At 34.2% G+C, this 12,915-nt stretch overlaps 1 protein-coding gene and 1 pseudogene across 5 annotated transcripts in view; one reads left to right on the forward strand and one right to left on the reverse strand.

Moving 5' to 3' along the window:
* The window catches only part of LOC126724270 (putative disease resistance protein RGA3), a 131,010-nt gene that overhangs the window by 100,357 nt on the left and 17,738 nt on the right, over nt 1-12,915 (reverse strand). The window lies entirely within an intron of this gene.
* LOC126724308 (putative RING-type E3 ubiquitin transferase C3H69) lies at nt 5,180-9,299 on the forward strand (annotated as a pseudogene).

Here is a 12,915-nt window from a genome sequence, read left to right on the forward strand (position 1 = left end):
AGTCTCAGTTGATTTGTTGAAGATGACTATACAATATGTTGATTTTCTTGGAGTAGAAAATTTTAATTTTATTATCAACCCTTTGTTGATTGATGTTGCAAATAAATTGAAAGTAGATGAGAAGAAATTTTATGCTACACTTTATGAAAGATTCAAGTTTCAGAACCGAATCAAGTTATTAAAGCATTCGAAGTATTTGTTTATTTGGAGCGGAAGATTTCAGATTTCAAAGATGAACTCGAGAACGAGTTTGTTTCAAGAGGAGGGGTATGATGTAGGACACAATTTACTATTTAATTATTGTAAGTTATTATTTTTGGTATTTTTATGTAAAAAATGTTATTTTAGGTTTAGGTGATTTATTTCCTTATTTTTAGGTGCATTTAATGCTTTTTAGGTCAAATTTTATTCCTGATATGGTTAGGTATCAATTAGGAGTTATTTTAGAATATATTTTCTTGTCTGTCAAGTTTTATGGAGCCCTTAAATAGTCATCTAAGTCTGTAAACGTTTTTCATATAAATTATTGAATAAAAATCAGAAAAGGTGAGGCTTTGCTCTTCTTTTGGTTCTTCAAGAACTCTGAACTTATCAGAGATTCTTCCTTGTGGTGTTCAAACTTTATACCTTTGGTTCGTGATTCAATTATAATCATTGGGTCAAGGTGTTACTTATACATTTGGTTCGCATTTCACTTATAAATGTTGGGTCAAGGTTTTTCTATCAAAATCTAAATTTTATCCCTCTCTAAAAAAGAAAAATCTAAATTTTAGCTTTCTTGGGCAAGTATTCCAATATTTTTGTTGGGTCTCAAAGCATGTCAATTGAGGTTTGCAACATATTCCAATATTTTTGTTGCGTCTCAAAGCGTGTCTATTGAGGTTCGCATCAAATATCTATGTGGGCACTGCTGGAATGCTCTGGGTTTGCTTAGTTCTGTCACTTGCTGAGACCGTGTAGAAGGTTTGGAGTTTTTGGAAGGAACAACATTAAGGAAGCGCCTAGAAAGTCGAAAGCTTGGGACTTTGAACTATTTCTAGTATTCTCGTTTCGCACGTGTGAAATGGTTCAAGGATTGGGAAGAGTAAAGATTAAAAATATATATAAACAGATTTTTTCTTTTTTCTTTTTTAGATTGAAAATAGAAAATCTCTTGGTGATTAGAAGGTAGTAAAAGAGAACTAGAGAATGCTAATTTGGCCCAACCCAATGTCTCGTATTTGGAATGGTAATATTTCTAAACCATGCAATCTAACTCAATCAATAGTACTATTAATAGTTTAAAAAACTATATTTTTTAATTTATTAGTTTGATTTATTTTGGATTTTGGGATTTAGTTTAAAATTTATATGTGTTATGGTTTAAATTATTTTGGTATTTTGAGACTTAGTTTTGAAGAAACTGGAATATATTAGGCTCAATTGTTGTAATTATTAATTAATTAAAAGACATGAATTGTTGAATAAAAGCGTAATTATTTTTATTAGGTCTCACATGTGAGACTAACCCAATTCACCAAGGTTGGGTTGCTTTTAAAGGTAACATGGATTGGATTAGCTTGGAGATTTCTCAACGCAAAGGTCGGATTGAGTTGAAAATATATACTACAAATCTAATCCAACCCGACCTACAAATTGAAAGAAAGTAAGCCCTTTTATTCAAGAAATATGAGTTAATAATGTTCTTTGAGCTAAGATTTTCCAATTTCCACTAAAAAGAATTCTCGAAAATTTAAGCCCATATGCAAAAGAAATTTCTTTTAATAGTTACATTCAACTTAAATATCGTACGCTAGAAAAATTGAAAGAAGTGAGAAGTAAAAAAAAAATAGAAATAAAAATTAGAGTATGAAGTATGAACCACTGACATAATACACTTACATACCTTCTAATGGAGACATATTAATACTAATAATAGTACAGTATAATATAATTGGTACATTAGATTGAGAATGCATGATGATATGCAAAAAGTGAAAGGAAATTAAAAAAATTAATATGATTCATTCTAATTCAAACTTTGCACCCCTCTCAAAAAAAAAAAAAAAAAATTGCACATTAAAATTGTCAACACGATATTAACCCTTAACAATTATGGTATGTGTTTTTAAATAAAAACATAGCTTAGCCCCATGACTAAAAAAGGTGATGACGATATAGCTTTAATCAAATTCATTTTTAACAAATTATTATTTTCAATTTGTGAGGGGTGTTTTGGGTGGCCTTTTCGTCCTTTATCTAAATTGTGCGAGGAAAGCCCAAAGCCAATCTTAGGAAATAGTGAAACTTCATAGGGTTCTTTTGTCTATATGTAAGTAATCCGCATCTTGTTTTGTTGTTTTTAATTATATAATCATTTTCCATTCTCTCCAGAAAATTATTTTCACAATAATACATCTATATAATTTTTTCCGCGTCCAAATTTGTAGCGTGATACTTCAAAATGAAGATATGGACCATTACCATAATAAGACCATTTTTATGGGTTTAACATTGAAAGCTCGAATTTGTATGAAAGTATAAGAGCTGTTTAGATCCCCAATTAAAATTACGGATCGGTTGATTTTACTCTAACTTAAACTAAGTGTAGAATAGAGTAAATGTGAGAGGAGAAACAAAATAACTACTCTAAACCATATTCATCAAAACACAGCAGTAAAATGAGAGCTAAAAAAGTAGGGAAGAAGAATGCAAACACGAGATAACACACCGATGTGCTGTTAAAGAGGAAACCGAAGAACTAGACAAAAAACTTGGAGTACAAGAATAACAAAAGAGCCTCCAAGCCTAGTCTACCCCGTGTACTCGAGCCCTCCAAGCTTCTACTACCAACTGACTTTGCCAAACCTCGTCTTCTCTAGCTCTTTGGATCACACAATTTAGTCCGATTGCATCCACCAAACAAATGGCTTCTTCCAATGTTTTGCAGCAGCACCAAAACCTCACTTTACACTTAGAATGGGTATAGTAAGTGTTTGGGCTATCAACCTCTTAAGAATTTGGAAATAGAGAGGTAGGAGTTGAGGAAAACCATAATGAATTGTGTAGAGAATTATAGGTATAACAATCTCTAACTCTCAAGGGTTATGGTTAGGGTTTTTTCTCTGAAAAGCACTCCTCTCAATATGTGGATAATATGGGTATATATAATGTGTATAGAGATCTGGTATATCAGATATGACAAATTGACAAAACAGAATGTTTTGTGGGTATCTCATGGGAAGGCCTTACCTGTGAGACACTCACGAAAACCAGCTGTCACCATCTGTCATGATTCTTCGCATTCCAATCATGTGCTGAGCACATGTTTCACTTCGCAGGAAGGCTTCTCGCGAGCTACCCACGAAAACTTCTTTGCTCTTCACTTTGCCTTGAGTCTTCACACCCTCTCTCTCACACACAACCCTTACAAAGAAATCCCACATAAAATATAGGGTACATAAGATTGAACAAAATTACAATCAAATTTAGCACGGAATTAAAGTTAACACAAAATAATTGTAAATCACAACTTTACAAACATTTTAATGCTTCCTTGTTGGGAGTGTGTCATGTAATAAGTTTAGAGATTGTAACTTGTAACCCTAGCCTTTTCACTCCAACAGTAAATGTCTCCATTGTCTCTCATTGCCACTCTTTTCAAAATGATTTACATTTTATGCTTGTATCCAATATATCAGTGTACTGGACACGTTGAAATTCAGACACGAGTTCAATTATGGACATGCGTCCAATATATTAGTGTACTGTGATCACTGCTTTACTCATCTCATCATTCAGAAATTTGGATGCATCCTCCACAAGCTTCCTCAATACTAGTGTAGAAATCTCCTCAGTTGCAAATTGCTTGCCTATGGCCAGACACTCAAGCTTCACTGCCATTTTCATCCCGCACAACCTTGTAGGACACCTATATTGGAATAATGGACACCTATGTTGGCTTTTAAGCATTGTTTATCATAGTATCAAACAATTGATCCAAAATTCCTATCTCTAATTAGTCAACTAATAGTTAAAATATTACTAGTCTCATCACACGCGCTCCACACGTGCGATAAGACTCTTTTTTATTTTGAATTTAATGTAATTTTTCCTTTTGAATTTATCTATTATTAGTAAAGTTACATAGGAAGGGATTTTTAAGAGATTAAAATTTAAGATTTGAAATAGAGTAAACCCCTAAGTTTAGTGTGTGCTATTTATTAAGAAAAAATATATCCCACTTGGGTGAGATATATTTAAAAAGAAAGTGCTAATTTTTAGGAAAAAAAGTTTCTCTGGTAGTTTTTTTCTTATAGATTTTGTTGAATTACAATTTTAACCATATATTTTATTTTTTAAAAATAAAGATTATCTAATTAGCTTAGGGGTGTTTTTAACATTTTCTGAAAGCATAACTAACTTTCTGAATCCTCTTAATATATAGAGATGGATATATATATATATATTTTTTTTTGAGAATGAGAGAAAGATTAACAATATAAGCTTTTTAAATAAGTAATAGTTTCTCATGATATAAAACATCAGATGATCCAAATTCAAATTATTGATAGATAATGTTTAATAAAATCATTTAATTATTAGGAAGAGGATCAGCACTGAAAGCTCATGTGCTAATCGCGTGCTTCATTTAAGCACACGGCGTTGTTTACAGGTCCCACATGCTAAACATGCTTTGCATTACGGCGTTGTTTGTTCTTTTGTTTAGTTGTTGGCTTGTTGCCCTTTTAGGCTTTTAAAAAATCCAACGCAACCATATAGGTTTTAGGTCCAGGTCCCAGATTGGACCAGTCTGGACCGGAACGAAATGTTACTATATATAATTTTTAATATTTTATATAAAAAAAAAAAAAAAAAAAAAAAAAAAAAACACACACACACACTCTCTCTCTCTCTCTCTCTCCTGTGGTGTTATCATACATGAAAGACTAGGGGCTTGTTCAGATATACAAGTTTGGAAATCTGAAAATTTCTTATCATTTCTTCTCTTCGCTTCTCTCTCCCATCATTTCACATTTCAGTGAACATGGCCTATGGCGTTCACCTTTTTGTTTCACATATCAGAATGGTCCGCCTTTCTGTTAGATTAGTATGCATCCTAGATTATTGAGATAAGTATTTTTTATTGGATCAACCTGGCTTTGTAAAACAGTACTAAATTGGGTGGGGTAGGGTTTCTATAGAAATTAATTGATTTATTTATTTTTGGGGTTAAAGATGATTGAAATTTTTATGATCTTTGATTTTTCTTGCTCCTGCAGGGTTCTCTGCAAGTTCTTTGTTCATGGGGCGTGTCTGAAAGGGGAGCATTGTGAGTTTTCACATAACATAAATCTTTTGATCTCAGCTTGATTTCATTATATCTATCTGCCCATTAATTTTCATTCAGTAAGGTTTCCTTCTTTCTTTATCATTGACTCTTGCTGGCCTTTTTTGGTCACAGATTTGCACCTATTATCAGAAAGGACTGTGCATATGGTAGTCATTGCAGATACGAACATGTTAAAGCTTCTCGAGGCCATTCTTCTGCTTCATCTTCATCAACAAATGCATGCCAATCTCTCGTTTCGGATATTGTTCCTCCGGGTAATAGTACCAGATCTGTATTAGGTGGTGTTAACGCCTGTCCCAGGAAGTCCTATGGAGCTATCTGCTTCAAGTAGACCTTTCATTCCTCCTACTAAACCTGCCTGGAATCAAGAGTATGGGCACCAAGATTCTCTAGATGACTGGGATATTGGGGAAGCTAGCAGTATTAGACCATCTGACCGTCCCATCTGTTCATTTGCTGCTGCCGGTAATTGTCCCCGAGGAGAAAAATGCCCTCATTTACATGGTGACTTATGTCCCACATGTGGAAAACATTGCTTGCATCCTTTCAGACCTGAGGAAAGAGAGGAGCATTTGAAATCATGTGAGAAAAAGCAAAAGCACTTGGAGGCATTAAAACATAGTCAAGAAATAGAATGCAGTGTTTGTCTAGAACGTGTTCTCTCGAAGCCCACAGCAGCAGAACGGAAGTTTGGGTTGCTGTCAGAATGTGACCATCCATTCTGTATATCCTGCATTAGGAATTGGCGTAGTAGTTCTCCAACCTCTGGGATGGATGTCAATAGTGCATTGAGGGCATGCCCAATTTGTCGTAAGTTATCATACTTTGTTATTCCAAGTGTCATTTGGTATTCTTCGAAGGAAGAGAAGCAGGACATTGTTGATAGCTACAAGGCAAAGCTCAAGTAATTTCTTAACTCTTGTCTAGATGATAGACCTTCATGTTACTTGTGATCCTGTTTCTGGTTTTTGATTTTCAAATTTGATTTGTGTCCCCCTTTAAATACTTCTACTAGAGTTGTAATTCACTAACATTCTAGTAACACGGAGTCATCTACTACTACTCTCTTGTTTAGTTGAGAAAATTCTATCAGAAAGTTTTTGAGAACTTGCGGCTTTCAGATACTGTTTAGTCAATTTTCCTGGAAGTGTTGGTAGTAAATTCAAGAAACTGATTAACAATTTAGATAACTAACAATTGAAGTATTGTGAACGCATATTGTTGTTCTCAGTTTTGTAATTTGTTATTGTCTTTCTTGCAGGTCCATTGATTGCAAGCACTTTGATTTTGGGAATGGAAACTGCCCATTTGGGAGTAGTTGCTTTTATAAGGTAACGTGAATGTTAATAAGATAAATAGTTATTGCGATTTTCATTTTTCAAAGGTTTCTGGTTTAACTAATCTTAAGTGCAATGGTTTTACTTGAATGCTATACATATAATCAAATTTGATTCTCTTTAGTGTAATGGTTATTGTAAGCATCCTTTACTACCTGGAAATTTATTATTCTGTGTTAGTAAAGATTTATGTCTCATTGATTCTTGATCTTCTGGGATTTTGCTGTGAAGATGTGGTGGTTTTCTATAATTGTTGTATTTTGCATTTTGTTGGTTGATAACTTGTTTTTTCTTTTTGGTTTTCTTTTAATTATCTTTTGAGTAGTTGAATGCATTCACCGTTGCTTAATTGAACACAATGGTGTTTTACGCAAGAATATAAGATAAGTTATGCTTTAGTTCAGATATACAAGTTTGGAAATCTGAAAATTTCATATCATTTCTTCCCTTCTCTTCCTTTTTCTAAAGAAACATAATGACTGATATCAAAATCATACAACTTTCTTACAATTATATACAATCCTTCTCCCATCATTCCACATTCCAGTGAACATGGCCTACAGCGTTCACCTTTTTGTTTCACATATCAGAATGGTCCTCCTTTTTGGTATATTAGCATGCATCCTAGATTATTGAGATAAGTATTTTCTATTGGATCAACCTTGCTTTGGAAAACAGTACTACATCATAATCTTTAATGATGATTTGATGTATTATTGTTGTTGATGCTGTTGTCTTTAGTGTTATTATTGTTTTGGGTTGCATCTCAACAGCAAAACGAAGCCTGTTGTGATTAACTGGGCTTGCTTAGTGGTAACTGGAAGACCAGAGGATAATTTATTAACTTTTTTTCTTTTTGAAGTTACAGAAGAAACCTGCCTTGGATGAACCATAGGAGATTTAGTTATGTATTATTTATAATTTTGAAAGTATATTTTACATTGATTGCTATTTTGTTTAGCACCTGGGATTTTAATGGTTTGCTACATGGTGTATCTATTTTGTTTAAACCTGTGTCTACATATATGCAACCTAAACAAGGAGTAGGGTATTATCATGTATCTAAATGTAGCATTCTAATCATAAATTACTAATTAGTGTACACAAATAAGCTTATAAGTTATAAGCTCATGTCCTTGTTTTGTAAATTTATTAATAGTATGGAAAGAAAAAAAGAACATGTGTTAAATTACTGATTGCCCCAAAAGCTTAAGCTTAAGCTATTGGGATATGGTAAATTTTATCATTTAACCACATACTTTTAACAACATAAATAAAATAATACCTAGAAAAGAGAATATACCCTTTCACTTGACTATGTTGATACCATCTCTACCAACACCGTGACCACACAGATTGGAATACCACTCCTCGTCTTCAAAACTTACATCTTACTCTTGTTCTTAACACTCTGAGGAACCAATAACCTGCAACTGCCAGCACCTCAGGACGTTTTTGCCTGTAATTCAGACATTTTCATTTCATATCCCCTTCTTGCGAGATTATACCCGAAGCACCAGTGTAACCCTATGTCACTAAGGATGTTATGGTACTAGTGGTACTTTCCTGTTTGCTTTTCACTAAGGCCTCCCAAGTTTCCCTATTGAACATGCTCCTTTCTTGCTTCGGTTTATTATATATATATATATATATATTTTTTTTTTTTTAATTGGTTAGAAATCCTAATGCTACTACCTGAACCCCTCCCTTCCCTGTACCCCAAGCACGTATGTGTTTGGGAGGTACCAATCCGCATAAGAGACGGTTGGTTGCTACATTGTGCATTTCAAGTGTCCCATATCTTTATTCTGTGCCAGGAACTGATATAATCATCTACAAAATTACATATTGCTTACCTCACCAAAGGCGAGCATAGCAAATTAACATTTTCTAAAACAATGTGACAATTTTGTTCTCTCACACTCTCTCTCTTTTGTGCTTGTTTTTCTGAGCCTCTGTGGTTTATTTTCTGGCTTTATTGATAAGTATAGGTGGGGCACAAACGGTCTATTTCTTTTTTCTTTTTTTTGTGGCAGTTGTATTATTGATGTTCCTAGAGTTGCTGTCAGAATGGCTTCTAGTCAATGCTGTTCCAAGAATTATACACCTTTTGTTTGTAATTTACTTCCATCTAGGAGAGGGTTAGCTTTATGACTCCTTTAATGGGTAGAATGTTTGTTGTGTTCCAGCATAAGGTCAAGCCAGGCTCATACACTTGGAGACATCACAGGCCCCCTCCACGAAGGCCCCCTCCACGAAGATATGGTTTTGTGGATGACCTGTTTGATATGTTCAACTCCATAGAAGAATTAACAGCCTCCGAGACAGCTCTCGACCCCATGGAAGAATTAACATCCTTGGAGATGGCTCTTTTATTAAGGGATCTGATTCTGGATACATCTGACTCATCAAGTGATGAAGAAGATTTTTATAGCCCATGAGCTACTAGATATAGCCAGTTGTAATCATGCTGATTGTCTGTGGGGATTTTCTAAACATTGCCATGTTGGCATTTTGTCAGCCTACTACTCTTTGCATCAGCAGAAAGACTTGCTTGTAGTTTTTGAACTCTATATTATGACAAGATACTATTATTTATAATTGATATCTTGGTTTCCCTGCTGGGGTTAGATTGTTTCTGCTTGGGATGATTACTGGCATTATCCAATGTTGATGTCAATAAGCCTGGAAGTGTAGGTTCTTTGGTAGATATTTGATTGCTGGAGCACATAATAATTTTATGTTTGTTATTAATGGTGCTTAGTTTCCTTGGATACTTTGTAAGCAAAGAACTTTCTTGTAGTTTGACATGTACACTTCAATTTCCTGTTTGAAGGTCTTCCTTTTACACATTTTCTCTTTTTAGTGAGTTTATGCTCCTTACAGTTTGATATTTTAAGACATTTGACAAACATGGCCGGTGAAGTGATTACCACTGTGGTGTATAATGTTATATTTGTTATATTTCTTTCCCATGAGTGGAAGAGTGGATACTAAGTTTGTTGAGCTTCTTTTTAAAAACTTTCAGTAAAGGGTTCTGTGGACTTGCTTTATGAAGTGGTTTGTTTGCAAATTCGGGTTGTTACAGAAGGCTCATCTTTGTGACTTGTATGTCATGTTACAAATGTACTCATTTTCTGTGCTGCATCATTTTTCTCTATACAGGTTTATGAGCCTTCTCAGCTTGAAAGTATATGCATCTGCTTTTTATTTCCCCTATTTTGGTTATGGGGGTTGCATGCAATGTAATAAGTTCAGAGCCTCATTAGGTTTTTCTGCGTGGATGTTCTCTTATTGCAGCATGCATATCGAGATGGCCGTCTAGAGGAGGTAGTTCTACGTCATCTTGGGTCTGAAGATGGAGAAACTGTGATAGCTAAAAATATTAGGTTTTGTCTGTACCTTTTGTTGTTATTCTACTCGGTCCATTTTTTTTCCCTGAAATAATTTCATACTCCCATGCTCACTGAGTTTTGGTTATTGCCAGGCTGTCAGAGTTCCTTGGTAACATGCGTATAAGGTGAACAGATGCTGTTTTATAGTCTAGAGTAAGTATGAAGTTATGACTTGGATTCTGCTTTCTGTACAAGTATTTGTACATTAGGACTTGACATGTGGATTAATTTTTTGATGTTCCTTAATTTTAGGAAATTTTTTTATTCCAACAAGAGCTCAAACTAATAAATAAAAGTAAATTTGTATACTGTGTACCCGTGGTGTAAGGGTTTTACCTGACCTCTACTTGGAAATTGGAATGCATTAGCAGTCATTGACATGCTAGGTATATCGAGCAAAAAATATCAGTCTTTGACAAATAATGGCTTTGTTGGCCATCAGGAAAGTTTTTAATGATGGCATGCTCTCGTACTCACTGAATCTAAAGGATTGTCTTGATGGTTATAAACTTATAATACCACCTTAGCACTGTGGTTTTGCCAAAAAACTGGTTATCAGTTGCACCAGTTTCATCAATTGCAAAAAATCTCTTAATTGCTTGAACCTGTATTCATATTGCAGGATATCTAATGATATGGAGAAATCATGCGCCACTTCAATTGCTGAGTTCTTTTCAAATGCCAGTGTGGCACTCCAGTTGTTTTTGAGGTATGATGCAATAGAGATATTTATATGCTTTTCTAAGATTTGTGTAAGTTGATGGTTGCTCAGTTGGACCCCAGAATTGACCTTCAATGTCTCTTTGCTTTACAAATATATATTTTGGTTCCATTGCCTCTGCTTCCTAGTTGTATTTATTCACCTTTCAATGGTGAGATGTTTGATTCTACCTGTTATGGGTGTTGGGAATTTTAGGTTTCAGTATTTTTTTGGTCCAACAAAGTGATTTGGAGGTTGGGTTTTGGTGGAATGTCAAGTGCCTTACACAAAAATTAACAAGTTGTGGGTTTGACCTTGGTGTTTGACTTGATGATTGGTTCTTGTTTCTAAGTTTATGTTGTTAACTTGGATTGACATGAAAATATTGGGCGACTCTTACAACTCATGCCAAATGAAATATGCAGTAATAGCTTATTATAGGTCATAAGCTTTTGTTAGGACTTACATTTACCGTACCAATCAGGTTTCAAGATTCTTCTACAAATCTGTGAATCCTAGGAATTCTTTCTCCATGTTACTTCTTTTTAATTAATTTATGATTAAAAAAAACGACAGGAAAAAGTCAAGATGAAGAAGTTTTTTTTTTTTTTTTTTTAATGTAATATTTTTTAGTCACTTTCTCTGAACCTCTCAATGCTATCATAAACTCCAGATTTTCTTGCTGGAGGGGACCAGAACATGGAGTGTTGGGCATGATATACTATTTATCAAGGTGCATCTTCTATCAAAGTAATAAAAATCGTCATGCATTCGATGGGTATGTTTGAGAGAGTTCTCATCAGCTGTCTATTTATGGGATAATGATTTTTAGTAATGGACGTGCAAATAGCCGTGCTGTTACCTAGCTGTATGGTTCCCTCACCAAAAATGATATATTTGGAACTGTTTACATAATTGTTTTTTCTGGCTTCCATTCTTGTCAATATGGAGCTGTGATGACATGTTCTGGGCAACATTGTCTGAGGTCTTTTGTATTCTAATCTGAATTTTCCTGCTGTTTGAGGACATTGCATCTTGCGGGATGTAAATGGGGTTAAGAGCTCCCTAAAATCAATAGCGTTTACAGACACTTATATCACTTGTTATACATGAAAGATTAGCTTCCTCTCTCGCCCTCTCCCTGCTTACTAGCTCAAAAATGAACGTTTTGGTGCAAAATGTAATAAAAACTTTAGCCGTTTTTAATTGTATAATTTTAGTCATGAAAAATATATGAATGGAGATTAAACTCTTGATAAATGTATAATTTGGGCAAAAATAATCTTTTCGGCTAGGATTCTACATTTCTAATTTGCCCATAAAATTTATAATGTCCCTCATCAATCTGTTTTGGTTATGTTTTCCGTCTGTCTGTTGAACGAAATGCGTATCTTGGGTATTAAAATAGAAACAAGACTACTTTTTTAGAAATGAAAACTTCATCTTTGTAATATGATTTTTTTAAAACACGTAAAAAAAATTAACAAGATTTGACGAAAACACCAGACGTAGAACATTTTAACTGTCTGTGGACAGAAATAAAACCTTTTAAATCTTAAGAATGAAATTCAGAGTAGAAAGTGAGATAATCAATTAAAACCTCCAAGTGCCATTTGTTTACAGGCTGCTTCCTTACATAGAAATCTTGAGTTGATTAGAACTGAGAAGGTGACAAGTGCATATGTAATAGTCGCAAAAGACTTGAAATGTGCTTGTTTGTGCCTTCAAAATGCTCTCAATTTGTAGTTTCACAATTCGATCTTATTAGCCCAATCTATTATACATAAATAAATAAAAAAACTTTAATTGGGGGCTGCTTTAAGATATTGCACTTTAATTAACATTGTTTTGAAAGCTATACTATAGGCCAGATATTACAAATACAAACCTTATGAAATATTTGAAAGTTAGAATCCTCTTGACCTTACAATCTGATGCTGTTGTGAAACAATGTATAACTTGCTGCAATTTGCCGAAACCATTTAGGCAACATCACTCATGCATGGACTGAGAATCTGGGATCGATGTAAAAGGTGATCCTTTTTGGGCTGAAGCCGAAGCGACACTCTTGGTTGTTTTTGAGCATTATATGCTGGTTTGGAGTTTGGACTACATCATTTTTGTTGAAGGCAACACCCTGAATGTTATTGG

This window comes from Quercus robur, chromosome 4, assembly GCF_932294415.1.
Source record: "Quercus robur chromosome 4, dhQueRobu3.1, whole genome shotgun sequence".
Taxonomy (NCBI): Eukaryota; Viridiplantae; Streptophyta; class Magnoliopsida; order Fagales; family Fagaceae; genus Quercus; species Quercus robur.